Here is a 21,849-nt window from a genome sequence, read left to right as displayed (position 1 = left end):
TGCCACCACACCTGGCTTTTTTTGTTTGTTTGTTTTTTTGGTGGGTTTTGGTTTTTAGTTGTTGTTGTTGTTTTGTTTTGTTTTGTTTTGTTTTTCATGACAGGGTTTCTCCATGTAGCTCTAGCTGTGCTGAATTTGCTTTGCAGACCAGGCTGGCCTTGAACTCAGAAATACACCTGCCTCTGCCTCCCCAGTGCTGGAACTAAAGGCCCTTGTATCAGTGTCTCAACATGACCATGAGAAGAGCATGAGCTGGTACGGGAAGCACTTTGTCCATTGCCTGAAACAAAGACACTTGGTGACTCTCAGCTGGGCTTGCTCCTGGCGTGCACCAGGATGGCTGTTCTTTATTATAATCTTTATTGTCAATTTGGCACAATCTAGAGTCACCTGGGAAGAGGGAGTTTAAAAGACAGAAAAGTTATTTTTCAGCCCTGGCCACTCGGTACCTTCCGAGATGGCCTCAGGGCTGTTCTAAAAACCACATCCTCGTCCCTGTCCCGAGCACCTGACAGCATGTGATGTCCCAAGCTGAGCTCTTGCCCCCTCAAGGATAAAATAACTAGTAGCCAATCATTTTAAAGGTCAACTAACCAAACGTGTTTGTACTAAATTCTGCCTCGGTAAGAGTATAAAAGACCCAAGCTTTGCTTATTCGGGGTCTCCAGCTCAATAGAGCTTGGTAGACCCCATCGTGATGGATCAATAAAGCATCCCTTGCTGTTTGCATTAGACTGGACTCTTGTGTCTCAATGGGCTCCGGGAAGTAGGACCTAGCGCCCACCCCCCACCCCACCCCCCAGGTCTTACAGAGTCTCAGTGGAAGAACAGCCTTGGTCAGAGTGGACAGCGGACATCTCTTATGGGACACTGTCTCAATTAAGGATTGATGAGGGAGGGCCCAGTCCTTGTGGGCAGCACCATCCCTAGGCAGGTGGAACCCTGGGATGTAGAAAAAGACTAAGCAAGAAACTGGGAGTAAGCCAACAAGCAGTGTCCCTCCAGAGTCCCTGCCTCCCTGGCTTTCCTCAGTGATGGACTTTAACCTATAAGATGGAATAAACCCTTTCCTCTCCTAAACTATTTTGTTCAGAGAGTTTTACCACAGCAACAGAAAAATCAAACGAGGACGATGATGGTGACAGTTCAAAACAGAGCTCCTGAGAAAACTCAGGAAACGTCTTCCTCAAGCATCACCGATGTAGCTGCCTGCCACCAACGAAAGCCGTGACTATGACACACTTTTGAGCAGCGTCAGGTTAGCGGGACGGGCGATCAGCTTGGGGGTAGAGAAAGGGGATGTTTCTATCTTTCACATTGCCGTTGGACCCCTGCAGGTGCTAGTCTCAGCCCAAACGCTTTGTTGTTGTTTGTTTGTTATGGTTTTTTTCCAAGACATGGTTTCTCTGTGTAGCCTTGGCTGTCCTGGGCTCGATTTGTAGACCAGGCTGGCCTCCCTCGAACTCAGAGACCCACCTACCTCTGCCTCCCAAGTGCTGGGATTAAAAGCGTGTGTGCCACCACACCCCGGCTTGCTTCTCATGCTTTATCTAATGGAACCTTACCTGTACTTCAGCATGGTGTGGACTGCAAATATCCCCATTGTGCAGATAGAGACATCAAGGTTCAGTCAGGTCAAATAATTTGTCCAAGATCCTAAGACCTATGTTGAATGCTGAATTCTTACCTGGCTCTGGCTGAAGGATATCCCACTTACTGGGATATCTCAGAATAAAAGCACACTCCCCTCCCGTCTTTGAAATTCCTCAAAGCCCTACCCCTAGCCAGGCATGGTAGCGCATGCATGCTGTCAAGCACTTAGGATGTAAGGTCAGGAGGATAAGAAGTCCAAGGTCATCCTTGGCTAGGCACTCAGGCTGAGGCCAGCCTGGGCTACATGATAGTCTGTCTCAAACAAGCAAAAGCCATCAACCAGACTATTAAGATGTAAATAAAGGTACTTACCAGGTAAGCCTGGCCTTCTGAATTCAACCCCCGGAATCCATGAAAAGATGGAAGAGATGACTCCACAAAGTTTTCCTATATCCAAGTGAAATAGCACACACCTTTAATCCAGTACCCAGGAGGCAAAGCAGGTAAATTTTTGTGAGTTCCAGGACAGGGCTACACAGTGAGACAACACCCCACCCCTCACCCCATCTCAAAAACAAAACAAACAACACTATGCACACATAGTAATAATAAAGTACATAATTGAAAAGCCATCCACCCTTTGCCATAACTTATCTAATTCTAAAAATGTTTAAATAAATTTTTAAAAAAGAGTAAGAGTGTGTTGCTAACAATTCCCTTCTCCTAAGGCCCCAACAACAAATCAAGGCACACATCTGCCAAAGTTCACTCTGGGGAACCAATGAGTTTACTAGGTTTCAGTATGGAGCAGGGGGTTACTGATATGGGTGTGAGTGCCCCTCCCCACACCTGGCCACCCCTGGAAAGCCTTTAACCAGCAGGCACGAGCAATTAAGGCAGGTGGCTTATGACAGGTAGTAGGAAACAGCTGGGTGCCCAGACGAGGGTCCCATGACCCTCCCTACCCCTCCACTAGGGAGTGTGTGGTGGTTTAAACAGAAATGGCCCCCATAGACCCATAGGGAGTGGCGCTATTAGGAGATGTGCCTTGTTGGAGTGGGTGTGGCCTTGTTGGAGTGGGTGTGGCCTTGTTGGAGTGGGCGTGGCCTCGTCGAAGGAAGTATGTCACTGGGGGGGGGGGTTGTTTGAGGTTTAAGTAGCTCAAGCCAGGCCCCCTGCTACCTGCTGATCCAGACGGAGAGCTCTCAGCGGCTTCTCCTGCACCCCATCTGCCTGCATGCCACCCCGCTTCCTGTTATGACACTACTGGACTAAACCTGGTGTCCCCAAAGTACTGAATATTTGAATTTGAGAAAAGGACTTTCCAAATTCCTCTTCTTGAGACTGCTCTGAGAGGTTGCCCTCCCTTTGGCCCAAGAAGTAAAGGAACATCCTTGTCCCAAAGAGAGACATTGGGAGGGATTAAACAGGCCTGCCACCTTGCCCACCCCCTACCCCTACCCCACCCCACCCCAGCTTTGCTTCTTCTGCCCTCAGATCGATCCCCTTGCCCTGTGGGATGTGGAAGTCTTTGCACGCTCCATTGACTTACTACACACATGCTCAGGTGTAACTGTTTCTTAGGGTCTTAGATCTCAGAGATCCCATGTATCCAGAAATGGGCTCAAGCTGGGCTATAGAGGGTTCGCTGGCCGTTAGGTACAAGCCAGCATTCCTTGCGGGACTTGTGGCACAGCGTTTCCGCCACTGACCGAAGGGGGCGTGGCTCTCCATTGACATATACCTGCGGTTGAGTATCAAAGCCCATGCTGGCCTCCTGGTTCCCTCAGTCCCTACTCACGAGATTTCCTTGTTTTAAAGCCTCTATGCTACACGCGGTCTCTCCTCACCTCCCCAGGCTCCCCTCCTCCCAGATGCCCATTTGTTCTCCACATAATGGCAAGGCTGTCCCCCCCACCCTCATGCCGCAATCTCTTGCAGGTCTCACTAATCTTCATTCTCTGCTCTCTAGCACTGGCCATGTCCAATACAGCTCTCTTTCTCTCTTCTCCGAACTCTTCTAGATGCCTCTGGAGATTTTCTCTCTCTTAGTCACAATTTAAAAAAAAACAAAAAAAACTTTCCCTAGCCGGGCGTAGTGGCGCACGCCTTTAATCCCAACATTGGGAGGCAGAGGCAGGCGGATCGCTGTGAGTTCGAGGCCAGCCTGGTCTACAAAGTGAGTCCAGGACAGCCAAGGCTAACACAGAGAAACCCTGTCTCAAAAAAGTAACAACAACAACAAACAACCTTTCCTTTAATGGAGTGGTCAGGTCGACAATTTCTTTACAGCACGCCCTGGCATACAGTCTTCATTCCTCATAAGGTTCTATTGTCCTACAAAACTTTTCAATGTTTGCCTGATTTTTTTTTTCTTGTTAGTCTGTCTTTTGCTATAGAAATCCAGACTAGAACGCAAAAAAAGGTTAAAGTGAGTGGGGCGGGGAGATCCCCTTGCTTACAATATCAACTGCTCTGGTCTAAGTTGTTCTAGATCAATGCAACTGGAACGCCCTGCCTTCGGGATAGTTGGAGCACACATGGAAGCCTGGTAGCCTGCAGCAAACCAGGTCATTTGCTTCATTAGGATCAAGAAAGGAAAGCAAGCCTGGCCTGCCGGCTCCCACTTGTGATTTCAGCACTTGGAAGCCGAGGCCAGAGGATTGCTGAGTTTTAAGCCAGCCTGGGCTACATACTGAGTTTCAGGGCAGCGTGGGCTACAGAGTGAGACCCTCTCTAAATCTAAGGATGAGAAGAAAGAGGAGGAGGAGGAGGAGGAAGGGGGAGGAGGAGGAGGAGGAGGAGGAGGAGGAGGAGGAGGAGGAGGAGCAAAGGGAGAATGGCATGAGGAAAGGCTTACAAGCATCAGGACTGCGTCCTTTTCTCTGACAGCAGTAAGGAGAGAACCAATAAAGAACCGGTTTATAGTCGCCTGGAAGCGTCAATCTGGGCAGATTGGCAACGTCTCCTCTGCTTGGCCTCCAGCGCCCTCTACAGGAGCTTGGCAAGAACTGGCCTCAGGGAGCTCGGACAAAATCCAACTCCACCTAGCCTGAGACTGAGGAGGAAAGGGCAAAGCCCCTGGGCTAACTGACTCAAGTGGGTAACCTCGCCTTACGCAAATGCTCTTAAGCCTTGTGTGAAGTGCCATACAGGGATTGGTGACGCTGTGGTATAGAGCTGGCCCAGGTCGGTATTGGGTCTACCTCGGGTCCCTGAGCAGTTGAGAACCTGTCCTGGTGGCCTCTCCCATAGTTACCTGGGTCCCATCTGAGTGAGGTGAGAAACGCCACCCCTGTTTATGATTGGGTGAAGATCTCCGCTTGGATGGACATGGCCACTCTTTATGTGTCCAGCGAGCCTGCCTGCACACATTAACGTCTGGTTCTGAAGATGGCATTGTGTTGATGGTCGAGGCAGCCCTGGCCTGGATGTTCGGATGCCTTCACTAGCACCAACTGCATTGGGAGAGAAACAAAATAACTGAGCTCCATGAGTCAAGCAGAATGAATTACTTTTCTTGGGATTCGGACCCCGGGCAAGCGGCTGAGGCACCCATTTAACCAAAGCGGACCTGGATCCCCGGGTTCTCCCACCATCCCTCAGTCCCTACCTATTACAGGGCGCGCCTAGCATACCCCACCCTCTGCCCTGAACTTTCTAGGCCACGGGCAGGGCTGCTCCCCTGGAAGCTCTTTCCTATATAATCCAGGCATTTTGGTGTGAGAGTCCATGTGGTTCTCCTTGCCGTCCCCTACCCCCGCCCGGCCCTTTCTGTCTCCCTCAGCATGGCGACTTCCCTGGCTCCATCCTGTGGGACTGGTGAACCCACCCCAGAGCCGCCCCCCAAAAATCTGTGTTTATATATTCTAAGTTGGTTTGGATTGGCTCATTTCGTGGGCGGAGATAGCCTATCATTTTGTGTGAATTCCCCCACTCTTAAACTAGGCGTGTCATATAGATCTTTGATCCCAACACTCAGGAGACAGAGACAGGTGGATCTCTTTGAGTGTGAGGACAGCCTAGTCTACAGAGCGAATTCTACGACAGCGAGGGATACACAGAGAAACTCGGTCTCAAAAAACAGCACGTGTGCGGAACACACACACACACACACACACACACACACACACACACGATGGAAGCATCTGGCAACAGCAAAACTCAATTAAGAGTCAGCTCAGAAAAAGCCAGGCATGGTGGCACATGCCTGTAATCCCAGCACTTGGGAGGCAGAAGCAGGCAGATCGCTGTGAGTTCAAGGCCAGCCTGGTCTACAAAAGTGAGTCTGGGACAGCCAAGGCTACACAGAAAAACTGTGTCGGAAAAAAAAAAAAATTTTTTTTCTTTTTAAAGAGTCAGCCCAGAGCCAGAGTGTAGAGGGGGCGGGGTGGTGGCAGGGGGTGGGGGGTATGTGGTGGTGGTGGTAGTGTGTAGTTTGATCCCAGTTCTAAAGATGAAACCCCCAGGTACTGATAACCCATAAGAGACAAGTAAATATCCTGCATTTAAGGCAGGGACATTTCTAATAGGCTCTCCAGAGCCTTGGGAAGGAGTTTCCCGTGAGAGCTCCCTCCACCTCTTTTTTTTCCCCCCGTTTTTCCGAGACAGGGTTTCTCTGTGTAGCCTTGGCTGTCCTGGACTCGCTTTGTAGACCAGGCTGGCCTCGAACTCACATCGATCCACCTGCCTCTGCCTCCCGAGTGCTGGAATTAAAGGCGTGCGCCGCCGCCACCACCACCCGGCCTCCCTCCCACCTCTTACCTGGCCCCTTTCCTCTTCTCCAGCACAGAAAGAACAGACAGTCTGTCATTCAAGCTTCAGAGATGGACCCTTTGCCTTCCATTCTACGCACTTGGGACTTGCTGACAGCATCCCAGAGCCAAAGAAAGGAGTAAACTCAGGGCCTCAGGAGGAGCCCTGGGCCCAGCCCTTAGAAAGTAGCATCTTAAAGACTGAAGAAATGAATGAAAACTCTGGGTGGCTAGTACATGTGTGGTCCTGTGAGCCTGGCCAGGAATTAGGAGAATAAGCATTCCTAAGCGAAAAGGCCTGGGGGGTGGGGGCTGGGGGTAGGGAGAACAGAGTTCTTAGAACTGGGCCTTGATGGGAGAGAAGGCACCATACCTCTGTAGCGTTTCTTAGTCCTGATTGAATGCCAAATGGCACCTGTAGTGGAAGTGTTAGTTTCCTTGTAAACTGTGTCATGTGACATAAACATGTTTTTGTTTTAATCTGGAGTGTGGGGTTTTTAGTTTGGGCTTTAGTATGTCCACAGCTGATGACTGCCCCCTGCAGAGGGAGTGATCTTTGCCAGCTGCTAATGGCCTGCCTGGTCCTGCCTTGTGTGGCATGGAGAGGGGTGTGGCCTGGGACTCTGAGGAAGAGAAACAGAAAAAGCCTAGAGAGAGAGAGTGGTGTGTAGCAGTTTGGAGAGACCGTAGACGGATGGCTGCTTGCTGCATTTGCTGTTGACAGAGATTGGTATTGCCCCAAAAGAACCCAATTGACCCTAAACTTCTGGAAGAAGTAAAGCGGTCCGTGCCCCTCTCCCCACTAACATTCTTTCTCATACGCAGGGTTAAGGGGTTGGAGGAAAGGAGGCAGAGGCTTCAATACCCCAAATAAAATAGAGTTTAACAAACAAGCACCAACAGGCCCTGCATTTGATCTCTGTCCAGCAGAGCATCCGGCATCCTTCTCTTCTTAGCCACCTGGGCCTCTGGCTCCTCCTCCAGCCCTAAGTCTCCAAACCCCAACCAAGCCTGAGGCCGCAGGAAGCCAGAAAAAGCCACCAAGATGTCTCCTTCCCAGCCAGTCCCCATCTACAATCCATGTCAGAGGCCCTTAGTCTCAATACAGCTAGGCCACACCACAGTCTTTCCCAAACAGTGACACTGGAATGTATAAAAACTCACTCTTGTCACTGATCCCTCCCTCCCTCCCTCCCCCAGGACACCCCCCCCCCAGACTCCCACATTGTTTTAATCCTGAACACTCATTTCCAGTGCAAAGCAAAGGGTCCTGGACTAGGGGAGGCTAGGTTGAGACTTGGCCTCAGTGATCCAATGTGCAACCCTGTGACCATGTTGGTCCTGCCTAGCACTCTCCCGACCCCTCTGGGAAGCCCTTGTGTTGAGTCTGTGTCCCTGTCTGCACCAGAATCCTGAAGTCTTTGAACAAAAGCTGTCCCCATCTTGGCTGCCTCCATTTTTTTTGTTTGTTTGTTTGTTTTGGTTTTTTTGGTTTTTTGAGACAGGGTTTCTCTGTGTAGCCTTGGCTGTCCTGAACTCGCTTTGTAGACCAGGCTGGCCTCGAACTCACAGTGATCCGCCTGCCTCTGCCTCCCGAATGCTGGGATTAAAGGGAGGCGTGCGCCACCACGCCTGGCCTCCATTTTTTTTTTCTACCTCACTAGCCTGACGTACACGCCAGTGATGACTGGGAAAGCAACAGCTAGAATCACGTGGAGTGGCACGTGCTCATGAGCCATGCTCTTGAAAAGTAGAGGCAGGGGGGTCTGGAGTTGAAGGTCACCTCAGCTTTCTGGACTTCAGAACTTTGTCTCAAAACAAAACAAACAAATAAAAATGTGGACAACAAAAAGCTAGAAGCGTGTTCGCTGGGCCTGAGGAACAATGACCCTATCTTGGTGGCAGACAATACCACTGCTCTTGGGGTCTGAAATATCCCAACAGAGTCTCATGGCTAGGAAGAAAGAGCAGATGGTGGTGCCTCTGGGCTCAGGAAACCGAACTTCTCCATCCACCCAGAATCTCTTCTGGACTGACTCAGCCCCCTGTGTCCTGACTGATCTTTCTGTCTCAGATATGGACAATCTATCCAGCCAGGAAGGATCTCAGAAACCTCAGCATCTCCCCGGAATGACAACACCATTCCATCCTTCCTGAACCCTCTCTTGCAGCCCTAGGAATATTCCTGTCTGGGAAATTGTAAGTTAAAAACAAAACAAAACATAAAATTTGTAGGCTGGAGAGATGGCTCAGAGATTAGGAGCGCTTCTGGCTGTTCTTCCAGAGGTCCTGAGTTCAATTCCCAGCAACCACATGGTGACTGATAACCGTCTACAATGCGATCTGATGCCCTCTTCAGGCGTGCGGGTCTACCTCCCACCTGGGGGAGCTCTAAGGCCCAAATGAGAAAGGCTGTGGATGGGAGCAGGCTACAGAAAAGTCCTGAGCACTCCTCAAACCCAAAGGGGGTTTTGGTTGTTGTCTTCAAGGCGAGAGGTACTGTAAGAGAACTCTCCCCTCTCGCTCTCACTTCTCCTTCTCTTTCTTGGGTCCAGGAAGGGGGAAATCCTACAAATCAGCAGCTGATGTAATAGAATCAAAACAACACTTGTACAGTTGCGTTTTCGCTGGTATTTCGTGACTGCCTCCACATAGCTGGGTTCTGATGGTCCTAGACTGAGGCCATTAGCAATCACTGCATCACCGGGCACCGGTGGTGCATACCTTTAACTCAGCACTCACGAGGCAGAGGCAGGCAGATTCTCTATGAGCTTGAAGCCAGTATGGTCTACAGAGTTCCAGGCTACACACAGATAAACCTTGTCTTTAAAAAAAAAAAAAATCTGGATCAGAAAAAAAAAATTTGTGCTGTTAGAAGAAAATCAAAGCCCTGCCATTCTAACATTCCACCATATAGCCTTGTGATGATGCCCTCTAGGAAGGGAGAGTGGCAGCCTATTCCAGCAGCCTTTATGAAGACACCAGCCCCAGCATTATGCTAACCAACTGGACCAACCAGCCCCTGGTTCTCAGTATGGCTGAGCTAGCATTTCAACTGTACGAAGAACTCAGGAATGCCCCCACCCTGCTTTCCTTGCAACACAGTTCCAGGGAAACCAGACTAAGAAACCAGCAGGGAAAAAACAAAACAACAACAACAAAAAAACCATAGGGGTCTTCTGTAACTCCAGCGGCATTGGCTCTGATGACATCATCAAGCTGAGGGAAAAGCTCCCCATCGACTAAGAACCATAGTGAACAGTCATGCTGTGTATTTACTTCGGTACCCATTCCCCATGTTCCAAGGGGGGCTGGGAAGTGTGAAGGTCATGAGTGCAGAGTTGTGGCTGAAAAGTGGTCCTGGCTCGCCTTTGAGAGACACTGGGCCTCATCACTTGCTGATGATAATCTGTCTGGATATGAACAACTACAAATAGATGAATAGTTACCCTGATGTTGAGATGCAACCAACCACTTTGTCAAACTTCTGCTTCCAACTACAGAGAGATGTTCCCTATTTGTGTCTTCTACCCAAAGATGTGGCCCTGACCAAAACATTTCCTCATAACCTCACTCATGGCAGGGATGGGGAAATTTTTTTTTTATCAGTCTCAATCCTTGCCCCAGTGATGAATATACATTATATATTAGAGAACAAAATCTGGGAAACTGTCTGATGGAAGAGTGGATGGGTGAGTGGGTGGCAGATGGATGGATGGGTTGATCATAGATAAATGGATGGATGGATGGATGGATGGATGAATAATAAGTAGATGGATAAAAGGATGGATGGATGGGTGGATGGATGGGTAAATAGATGGATAATGGATAGGATGGATGGATGGATAAATAATAAGTAGATGGATAAATGGATGGATGGATGGATGGATGGGTAAATAGATGGATAATGGATGGATGGAAGGATAAATGATGAATAAATGGATGGGTGGATGGATGGATAGGTGGATGGATAGGTGGATGGATGGATGGGTGGATGGATGGATGGATGGATGAATGGATCAATCAATATAAGTGTAGACACCAAGTGGTTATAGCCTGGGCCACCTGCCTCCAGAATTTAGAGTTGTCTTTCAAGAACCAGTGTTCTTCAATAACGAGGGAATGGAGGAAGCAGTTTAGTGGCAGAGTGCTTTGTGCAGGACCCTGAATTCTGACCCCAGTACCATAAAAAGAAAAGCAGTGAAAGATGGGTAAGCCCTGAAACAGAACTAGAAGAGTAAAGGGGTTTGGTTCCAGCTGCCCATGACAAACTTGGAGGACATTGTACCTTTGTGTCTTGGCTAGCATAACCACGGCAACTCAGATAAAGGAAAGCATCTAACTGGGGCTGGCTTACAGTTTCAAAGGTTTAGTCCATTATCATCATGGCGGGAAACAAGGCGGCACACAGGTCAATGTGGTGCTGCAGAAGTACTGAGGGTTCTACATCTGGATCCACAGACAGCAGGAAAGGAGAGAGAGAGAGAGAGAGAGAGAGAGAGAGAGAGAGAGAGAGAGAGAGAGAGAGAGACTGGGCTTGCAATAGGCTTGCGGAAACCACAAAGCCCACCCCCAATAGCACACTTCCTCCAACAAGGCCACACCTCCTAATCCTTTCAAATAGTGCCACTCCCTGATGTACAAGTATTCAAATCTACGAGCCTATGGGGACCATTGTCATTAAACCACCACACTTTGCCTCTCACTCAGGTCTCACTCTCCATCATTTGACAGTTAAGTTTTGCCGTGGAGTGGAACTGACCTCTTACTTTAAGTATTTGATGGGAGCAGAAGATTTCATTACTAAAAGCTGCAAGGGTGTCCTGACAGTCACCTTCACTCTGGGCACCTCACCAGCACTGGGCCTGTCATCATCCTGTTTCCTCCTCATATGTGTCACTTGTCACTCTGGCTCTCCGGTTCTCCGCTTAGCAGTGATTTGGCGCTCACAAACCTTCTCTTGCAAAGACCGATTTGAGCGTGGGGAGCTGCCAGCCAGGCTGAGGGACTTCTGGGATGTGGGTGCCCCTTTCCTGGGCAGCATGACTCTCGGCAGACATGGAGGGTAAGGAAGAAAGACCCCCAAAGTACTCACATAGAATGAGAGGGCATGTGCCAGCCTTAGGGACACCTGGCCGAAGGTGCCTCCTACAGAGGTGAGCGCGCAGCATACCCTGTGAAGGGGAAACAACTAGTAAAAAATGCTGGAGAGACTGCCGACTTAAAATCACGGTGCGGGAAATTTATGCAGAGCAAGGGATCTTAATCGGATTTGCATGGCTTGAATCGCATTCTTCCTGGGTTAACTTTCCCAGTATCCTCACCAAAGCTGGGGGTGGGGGCTGGCTGGTGGCTTCTGAAAATGGCAGTCATTTACATAACCCTCTTCATACCCACCGCGTGAGGGGAGGGAGCCTGTTAAAGGCCCTTGCCCGAGGCTGGAGAGATGGCTCAGTGGTTAAGAGCACTGCCTGCTCTTCCAAAGGACCCGGGTTCAATTCTCAGCACCCACACGCCAGCTCACAACTGTCTGTAACTCCAAGATTCTGACACCCTCACACCAACACACATAAATTAAAATTAAATAAAATATTTTTTTTTTAAGAAAAGGCCCTTGCCAGAAGGAGGCCTCACAGTCCTGCAATCTCCGGAAATTCAAAGGATAGCATTGCCACCAAACAAAACTCACTAGGAGGCCCTTGTACACGGTTAATAAGTCACCCTCTCTTCCTCCTCTTTGGCTTCTGCCAGTAGACTGAACCTGGCAGGCCTGCTATTTCTCCTTATAATGGCAGCTGATGAAATCAACTCCGCAACCCAAGCTATCATCAACTCAAGCATCTCAGAAGGGGGCTACAGAAGGTGGCCTCTCTCTCTTTCCTCCCAGCTGCAGCTCGGGGAGAAGAGCCACTCCACATGAAAAAAAAAAAAAAAAAAGGAAGAAGTCCAAAAGCATATATATCTTGGTCATCTGGGCCATATGTAGGCTCGTGAATATTCATCGATGTTCCTAGCTACTCTTGGTTAAAATAAATCCATCCCCTCACTTTGATGCATTTGTTCAACAGAAAGGACTGCGATGGACCAGCCAGATAGCTCACTGGCTAACAGTGCACATTGCCAAGCCTGAGACCCTGAATGTAAGGTCTCGGACCAATCTGGTGGGTTGAGAGGACTTGACTCCCAAAGCTTGTCGCCTTCTGATCTCTACAAGCACACTGTGGCAAGTATGCACATGGAGAGACACACACAGACACACATAGTACGTAGGTAGGTAGTAAATGGTAGACAGACAGACAGATAGACAGACAGATGTAATTAAATGTTTTTATTCTGTTTTAGGTTTTGTTTGTTTGTTTGTTTGTTTGTTTGAAGCAGGGTCTCATTATGTAGCCCTGGCTGGTCTGGACCTTACTATGTAGACCAGGCTGGCCTAAAACTCACAGAGATCTACTTGCCTCTGCCTGCCTCCTGCGTGCTGGGATTAGAGGACATATACCACCAGGCCTGGCCAAAAATAAATAAATAACTAAAGTTTAAGGTTGCAAGACTCCTACAGCTTTTGAAATGGTAGTCAGGTTCCCCTGAAAACTGGAGGGATGGCTCAGAGGTTAGGAGCACTGACTGTTCTTCCAAAGGTCCTGAGTTCAATTCCCAGCAAGCACATGGTGGCTCACAACCATCTATAATGAGATCTGGGGTCCTCTTCAGGAGTGTGAGTGTACATACAGGCAGAACATTGTATACATAATAATAAAGAAATCTTTAAAAAACAAAAAAGAGCCCTCCATGTGCCTGTAACTCTGACTCCCTTGAAAATGAATGGGTCATTTAGAAATGACATTGTAGCTGACTTCTTTACGCTTCCTTTTAAACTTTTAATTATTATGGTGTGCGCGCCTGCACACATGCATGTATGAGAGAGTATGGCCACGCGCATGCCACTGGCGCATGTGTGGAGGTTGACTCCGTTTTCTCTCTCCAGCTTCATGTGGGTCACAGGGACCCTACTCAGGTCTCCAAGCTTTCAGGACTATTGTCTTTTCCCCTGAGCCATCTGCCCACCCTACACCTCCTTTTCTCTCATATAGCATTTCCTATTCCGCACAATGGGGCACAAGAAGCCTGATTAACCACCCTGCCCCTCCCCTCCCCCCCCCCAGCTCTATGAGCACAACCTGGAAGGCTCCACTGTGGAACAAGTTAAGCACATTTTTCCGACCCAACGGCTCTCTGCATCACCCACAGCGCGTGAAGAATGAACATTCTCATGCGTGCCCGCCCCCTCACCTAATTCTTGACTCCCTAAAAAGCTCTCCTGGCTCCGCTTGAGCTGCCCTGTGGGATCTTTCCAAGTGTTTCACAAGAAAAGCCCTCACTCATAAAGTCCCTGTTACTTTCTGGTTGCTGTAATAATAAAAACACCCAACAAACGCCACTTAAGGAATCAAGGATTTATTTCCACTTAGGGTAGCAGCAGGGGCTTGGTCAGTTACATCTGCATCTGAAGTCTGGAATGGCTGCTTAGTCTCAGCCTGCATCCACCCTTTTTATCCAGACAGGCTCCCCAGCCCATGGTACCACACATTTCTAGCAGACCCTCCCCCCCATCCATTAACCTAATCTAGAAGTACCCAGGGGCTAATCTCATCCCCGTATCTAGATCTTGTGATATTGACAACCTGTGTTAACCATTGCAGTCCCGTCTCTTTCACTGTGTTTACCAAAGATTTCACCTCCGCCCAGGAGGAGTGGTGGAGAGTGAGGAGGCAGTGCAAGATGGAAAAGCAGTAACTACTGTCACATCTAGTGTGGTGACAGCGGCAGCATGCTGAGGGTGGGGGATGGCTCGGTTGGAAAAGTGCTTGCTTAACAAGCACAAGTATCTGAGTTTGATCCCCCAGAACCCATGTTAAAAAAAAAAATACCAGGCATGGTGGCATGTCCTTGGCATCCTAGCACTAGGAAAGTAGAGATGGATAGATCTCTGCAGCTTGCTATTCAACCAGCCTAACCTTATGGGTGAGTTCCAGATTCAATGAGAGAGCCTGTCTTGAAAACAAAGTGGACCAAAGCACCTGAAGACTGGCACTCAATGTGACCTCTGGCCTCCACACACATGTGCACACACACATGAGTACACACACACACACACACACACACACACACACACACACAGTGGTGGCGGCAGCGCTGCTGTTGAAGCCATGATGCCTTCATCAAGTCCAGCCTCACTCTCCAGAGTCATATGTGGAATGTCAGTGGCTTTGCAAGATCTAGTTGAGACTCTAATTAGTCAGACATAAAGTATGAAGCCAGCTCATTCTCGGGACATCTCAGGACTTCTTAGAACCAGGAGCCTCCACGGTCTGCTTCCTCTCAACCTCCCCAAACTTATGTACTTATAAGTGTGATCTGCTTGATTCTGAGAACTCAGCTGATTGGTCCCCATTTCCTGGCATGTGCGGCGGTTTGAATGAGAACGGCCCCCATAGGCCTGTATGCCTGAAAGTTTGCTCCACAGTTGGTGGAACTGTTTGGGAAGGATTAGGAGGAGTGGTCTTTGTAGAGGAGGTGTGTCACTGGGGGTGGGCTTTGAAGTGTCAAAAGCCCATGCTATACCCAGCTAGTTTGTTCTCTGTTTCTCTGTCTCTCTCTGTCTCTGTCTGTCTATCTGTCTCTCTCTCTCTCTCTCTCTCTCTCTCTCTCTCTCTCTCTCTCTGTGTGTGTGTGTGTGTGTGTGTGTGTGTGTGTGTGTCACACACACACTTTATGGTTGTTATTTCAACATGTAAGCTTTCAGCCACTGCTGTAGCACGAATCCTGCCCTCCTGCCGCCATGCTCCTCCCTTGATGGTCATAGTCTCTCCTGCCCTCTGTAAATGCGAGTCTCAAATTAAATGCTTTCTTTCATAAATTGTCTTGGGGAGGCAGAGGCAGGCGGATCGCTGTGTGTCCGAGGCCAGCCTGGTCTACAAAGCAAGTCTAGAACTTCCAAGGCTACACAGAGAAACCCTGTCTCGGAAAAACAAAACAATAAGTTGTCACGGTCGTGGCATTTTGTCACAGCAATAGAAAAATAACTAAGACAGCATGTAAGGACAACTACCCCCTTGGGGTTATAGCCTCCCCTCTCATACGCTCATAACCACACCTCCCATCACACAGTACGAGAATGCTCAATGGCAATGAGAAAAGTTCTAGATGCGTTTGTTACATGAAAATGTCAGGCCACAGGCCAGCAGGTACCTCAGAGCGCAAACTCCATCTTGAAGGTATAGTGAGACCGGACAGAAATGGTCATCTCTACATGGTTCCTGCTCCTGACATTCTACAATGACTGTCTTCGCCATTAAACAAATGTCAAATGAAAACACGCTGACTACTACAGGGTTGTTGTTGAAGTCCTAATTCCCTAGATGGGGCTACCTTGGCAGGCCAGGCCTTTAAGGAAGTAACAAAGGCAAAATAGGTTTGTGTGCAAGGTCCTAACACAGTGTACTAGTGTCCTCACAGAAGAGAAAGCAGAAGTCACCAGTCAAGAGTGTGTACTACACTTAGGAGGGACCCACGTTTAGTATGAAGCACCCATGTTAAATGGCTCCCATCCACCACTGAGGGGTCCAATGCAGGAACCCCCAAACAAGTGGCACACACATACACACAAACACAAAATTTAAATAAATACACAAGCCTTTTAAAAGAGAAGGAAATGGAGGTCGCAGATAACATGAGCCATGAGCAGAGACACGACACACAGCACACACACACAGCACACACACAGCCAAGGACAGAAACCTTCCAAGTGAACAGCTACCAACACCTTGACCTCGGAATTTATGCCAGTGGAACTATAAGATCTTTACTGTTTGAAACCTAAGCCTGTGGCGTTTTGTTATAGCGCCCAAGCAAAGACACTGCCTGTCTTTCAAAGCCTAGCTCAAATGTTTCCAGGAGGAACTCCAAGCCCAAACATCCTCTCTTCCTAGCTTCATATTCCTATGATTTGGTGTCACCTGCCTGTTTAGAATAACTTGCGCTCACCTTTCTCCTTGCTAAGCTTTTTTTTTTTTAAGGATTTATTTTATGTGAGTACTCTATCTGCATTTACACCTGCATGCCAGAAGAGGGTATCAGATCCTACCATAGATGGCTGTGAGCCACCATGTGGTTGCTGGGACTTGAACTCAGGACCTCTGGAAGAGCAGACAATGCTCTTAACCACTGAGCCATCTCTCCAGTTCCCCGCTAAACTTCTTAAAACCAAGTTCAAGTCTCATTCAGATTTTTCTGTCCTACCAGTGCTTGCCCAGGTAGCCAGGAGGGCTCAGCAACAGTCTGTTGGAACGAGGACAGTAGAACTTCCCTAGGACACTAGCTGGGGTTAAATCACTTAACTGTGTCCTGACACAGGCTTCATGTTGGTGATGTCTGTGTACATGTGTGAGCCTATGTTAATATGGGCATGTGTTTGTGGGAAAGCTTTCCTGTGTGCATATATATATATATATATATACATACACACACGTGTGTGTGCATATACCTACACGTGCTCACATGTGCCGGTTTAAGAGTAACACGCAGGCAGGTGTGTATTTAGGGAAGGTGTTGTTCCAGGAAGGTACCACCTCTGACCACTGCGCTATCAAGGAGTCAGCCACATTTCACACTCAGACCTTTAACAGTTTACAAAGCATTTTCATATGTCACCTCGGCTCTGGTTGCCATAACAGTCCGCCAAGCGTACATATTGTTTCCCTCTGTTTCTCAGGTGAGCTAAGCGTCCTCCCAGAAGGTGGGGTACCAGAGATTTAGTGATGGGGACAATTAGAACGTATGAGTGCCCAGCACCGCACCACACTGCATGCATGCCTTGTCCCCATCTCCACAGGGAGCATCTGGGGGAATTGTGGTAGCCAGGTTAATTTCACAAGTAAGGAAACTGAGGCCAGAGGAGTTGCCTGGGCTCACACGGCTAGAGAAGAACGGAGCTGAGACGTAGGCCCAGGCTTATGTTTTCATGGACCACACTTAGAACTGATATCCCCAACTGTGCCTCACACCCCACCCCCACCCCTCATCTCCCCCCACCCTCCACCCAGAAGTAAGCAAAGAAGGGCTGCTGACTGTGACAAGCAGGTAGGCATTGCCTCAGGACTCAGCAGGCTGAGTGGGCCTAGAAAGGTAAAGATCTGTGTTTGGGCGGGGGGGGGGGGGGGGGGGGATGCTGTTGAGTGCAGAGGATGAGATTGAGGTGGGCACAAGGTGAGTTCAGCCATCTGGTCTTCTCCCCCTCTCTCCTCAAATATCACCAGAATGGAGAGAGAGAGAGAGAGAGAGAGAGAGAGAGAGAGAGAGAGAGAGAGAGAGAGAAAAGAGGAACCTGCTCATCAGTTCTCACCTCAGGTAGGCAGGCTGGCACATAATACTATGACTTAAGGTTCTTGGGGGGGCCTTGAGGGGAAAGCCCAAGCCTCCATCCTACCACTACTTTTCTATGAGGTTTTAATCACGTTACAGGTACCTTGTGGCCTCAGCTTCCATGGCTAGAAATAGTTACAGGAGGACATGTTGCTGAATATCATCTGGGGCCGCTGCCAGTTATTTATACCTCATCTCTGAGTGCAATCATATACGCCTGTAATCCCAGCCTTGAATGGGCTGAGGCTATAAGGGCGCCAGTTTAAGGCCAGACTGGGCTACAAGTTAAGTTCAGGGCCAGCCTAGGACACAGCAAAGCCCTCATCTCAAAGAAGAAACAAAACAGGGCTGGGGATGTAGCTGAGTGGTGGAGCATCTTCCTAGTGTGCATGAGACTGTAAGGTCAAGCCCTAATACAAAAAAACACCTAATGCCAACAGAGAGAAGCAGCCTTTGCATTGAACAAGGGAGTAATAATAGCCCCAGTGGGTGCATGCACCCCACCATGCCAGGCCTTCACCCTTGGGGTGGACAGCATTTTCTGGCAAATTAATATATATATATAGAGAGAGAGATTAGCAGATAAAAACCCTCAGGTTGAGTCAATAGCAATAGTATTAATGGCAGCACCTGAATTCAGAGCTGGCCTTGTGAGGGCCTGTTCTAACTTCTGCCTCTTCTAGAACCCTCTCCCAGCAGACAGTCCTCTCGGGAGGCAGGGAAAACACACTCATTGATCTATTTCTTTAAGACCCATGAGACAATGGTTAGGCTTCAGAACAGGCGCCACTGTACTTCCTTGCCCAAGGATACAAGTTCATTTGTGAGCACCTCTCTGTGACTGTGTCCAGCTGTGCGACACGCTGTCACTTGAGGTTCTGGAGAACCTCAGTATCTTAGCATGGGTTTGTCCCTAGTCTTTGTTTTTGTTTTGGAGTGTGTGTGTGTGTGTGTGTGTGTGTGTGTGTGTGTGTGTGTTTAATAATGAGAGAGAATCTTCATTCAACATAGGTCAAACCCATCATCTTTTTTCGTCCCAGGCCCCAAGGTTAGCGACCCAAATGCAACGTTGAGTTTCTGCTACAATAGATGGCCACCCTCTGGAGGGCTCCTCCTTGCTGAGGACCACACTTTATATCTTCCCAGGGCCTCCCATGGCTCGGTGGGGCCCGATGGGAAGCTCTGAGTGACATTCTACAGCTCTGCAGCTCACCTAGCGCTCTGCAGGAAAACCTCGTCTTCCCGAGTGGCTCTGCAACCCAGCGTAGAGGGGCAAGAGAGAAAGGTTGCCCAGATGCTACACCCCAGGGGGCTCTAGGGCCTTTGCAGGACGGATAGCCCATGCCAGTCGGATCTCCTGCCCAAGGGCCATGTGAGCAAGCTACCTTTGCTATCATTCATTCAGGGAAGCAGAAAGGCACTCAAGTCACCTTCTTTCACACAGGTGCCAAACATCAAGACCCCTCGGTGCCCAGCTCTGTCTTTTGTACTGATGACATGGGAACAAGAAGATAAGGTCCCTGTCTCCAGGGACTTACGGTCTACTAGGGGTCAAGGGATGACATCAGCCTTTCTTTCTCACCTCCACCTTTATCTCGTAGCTCCGGTACCAGGAGGAAAGATAAGCTGGGTTGAGTCAGCACAGAAAAAAAAAATCCTGGACTAGTAGTTGGCAGCCATTTTAAACAAGGGTCTGCTGCCATCTTGGTAGCCCCAGGTAAGGATCCATGCAGCGCTATTTGAGGTCACACCCCTAGTAAGACCGGATATGCTACCCACTCCTAGAGAAGAGGAAGTGATGTCAAAGAGCAATATGCTGGCAGCAGAGACAGCCTTCTGATAGGCTGCTAAGTAGGGGAAAGTATGATCTGGGTCCTGAATTCTGTGCAAGGGCCCTGAGGCTTGTGCAAGTAGCTAAAGATAGAAATTGCCCTTTTTCTGGCTGGGGAATCATGGAAGGTTAGGGGAAGGGTTGAAACTGATTGCCTAAATGATACCTACAAGATGCACTCCATCATAACAACAACTTGATACACTCTCAAAGACCGGGTCTAGCCGGGCAGTGGTGGCGCACACCTGTAATTCCATCACTCGGGAGGCAGAGGCAGGTGGATGGGTCTCTGTGAGTTCAAGGCCAGCCTGGTCTACAAAGAGAGTCCAGGACAACCAAGGCTACACAGAGAAACCCTGTCTCGAAAAAGTGGGAAAATAAAATAAAATAAAATAAAATGACCTCATCACTACCTAAGGGTGCAAACACAGCCTACCTTTATCTTTCCTTCTCTGTTTTAGGGGTTATCTGTCTGGTTCACACCCACAGCATCTAACAAGAATTTGTGTGGTGGGTGAGATACCTGTGAGCACAGAGCTGGGAAGACAAAACTGATCTTATTGGAGGGAACACACAATGGCTTGAATTGAGTTTGGGGAGCTGAGCATCCAGCTTCCTGGTTCAGTTCCAGTAACAGGAACATAAACATGGACAGCTGTGACTCCAGGTGTGGTCCATGGGCATCACCTGTGGGTCTAGTGGAACCACAGATGTCAGACAGCTACACCAGTCCAGCTGGGCTTTCTAAGATCCCAGGTGATTCCTGCACACACTAAACTTTGAGAGGCAGGATGCTGCATGTCTGTAATCTCAGTACCCAAGAAGCTGAGACTTGGGGCTGGAGAGATGGCTCAGAGGTTAAGAGCACTGTCTGCTCTTCCAAAGGTCCTGACTTCAATTCCCGGCAACCACATGGTGGCTCACAGCCATCTGTAATGAGATCTGGTGCCCTTTTCTGGCATATAGGCATGCATACATGCAAAATACTGTATAAATAATAAATAAATAAATATTTAAAGAAGAAGAAGAAGCTGAGATTGGTTGGGGACGGTGATGCAGGCCTTTAACCCCAGCACTCAGGAGGCAGAGGCAGGTGGATCACTGTGAGTTCGAGGCCAGCCTGGTCTACAAAGTGAGTCTAGGACAGCCAAGGCTACACAGAGAAACCCTGCCTTAAAAAAAGAAAAAAAGAAAAAGAAAAGAAAGAAAGAAAGAAGGAAAGGAAAGAAAAGAAGCAGAGCTTTCAGGATAGTGGTGGCGCACGCCTTTAATCCCAGCACTCAGGAGGCAGAGGCAGGCGGATCTGAGTTCTGAGTTTGAGGCCACTGTGGTCTACAGAGCAAGTTCCAAGACAGTTAAGGCTATGCAGAGAAATCCTGTCTCAAAAACAAAACAAAACAAAACAAAAACACAGTGCTTAAGCCCCCTTGCAGTACTGTTCTTCATTTTGGCAGGGGACACAGTTAGGTAGAGTGTTACCTAACTTACCTAAGGTCTCATAGCAACCGGGTGACGACAGTGCGTGGGACGGACTGGAGCCAATGCCTCCGACTCCAAGTTCCTCAGCATTTGCATCTATTGCCACAGAGGAAGATGAGGTTGAAGAGAAGGAGACAGACACACTGGGTACAGAGGAGGAGTGTCGTGGATGTGAGTGACGTTACTGCCCTTGGATTCTCCTGACAGGCTACACCTGTGGATGCCCCATCTCCTGAGGCAGTAGGTTCCTCAGAAGCTGGAGGCAAGACACTGCCCTACTGTAGCTGTTCTCTCGACAGGAGGAGCCCCCACACTTTGCCCACCCAGCCTGGCCCTGCCTTTCCCACAGTCTCTCCCCTCAGCTTCCCAGAGGCACTGAGCACCTAGGGACTGTCCCCCACCAAGGCCCCACAATTCTCAGAACTCAGGTGAGGTTTCTGAGCCCCCACAACCTCAACTCCCGGCTCCTCTCAGAAGTGCAGGGACAGGCCCCGGGGGTTCTCAAGTCAGCAACCACGAGGGAGACTCGAAACCAGCCGGGCCCAGAGGCTCCCTTGTGACTTGTTTTTATTCTCTTGTCAGGGCTTTGGGAGGAGGGGATGTTAAAAAAAACCTGTGATTGTCTCAGCTCTGTGACTTCTTCTAGTGTGTTTTTGAAGTGGCTTTTTGTTATTCTGCCTCGACTGGGCCCCCGTCTTCCTCAGCAGCTGTGGAAAAATGTGTTCTGCCCCCTGGCAGAGTACTTGGATTCCATGTAAACAGCTTGCCTGG

At 49.0% G+C, this 21,849-nt stretch overlaps 1 long non-coding RNA gene across 2 annotated transcripts; it reads right to left on the bottom strand.

The window, feature by feature from the left end:
* Nucleotides 1-1,937: 1,937 nt before the first annotated feature.
* On the bottom strand, nt 1,938-21,169 carry LOC311579115. Of its 2 annotated transcripts, none has more exons than XR_014773057.1 (4): nt 21,088-21,169; nt 11,182-11,521; nt 4,853-5,051; nt 1,938-2,066 (listed from the first exon to the last, which is right to left on the bottom strand). It is a non-coding gene; the product is annotated as an uncharacterized lncRNA (long non-coding RNA). The 2 variants fall into 2 exon arrangements; XR_014773058.1 differs by having other exon boundaries at nt 11,443-11,521.
* Nucleotides 21,170-21,849: the final 680 nt, after the last annotated feature.

Source organism: Acomys minous (genome assembly GCF_964271855.1).
Source record: "Acomys minous genome assembly, chromosome: 12".
NCBI classification, from domain to species: Eukaryota; Metazoa; Chordata; class Mammalia; order Rodentia; family Muridae; genus Acomys; species Acomys minous.
The sequence above is the reverse complement of the archived record's forward strand: the minus strand, read 5'-3'. Positions and strand labels throughout refer to the sequence as shown.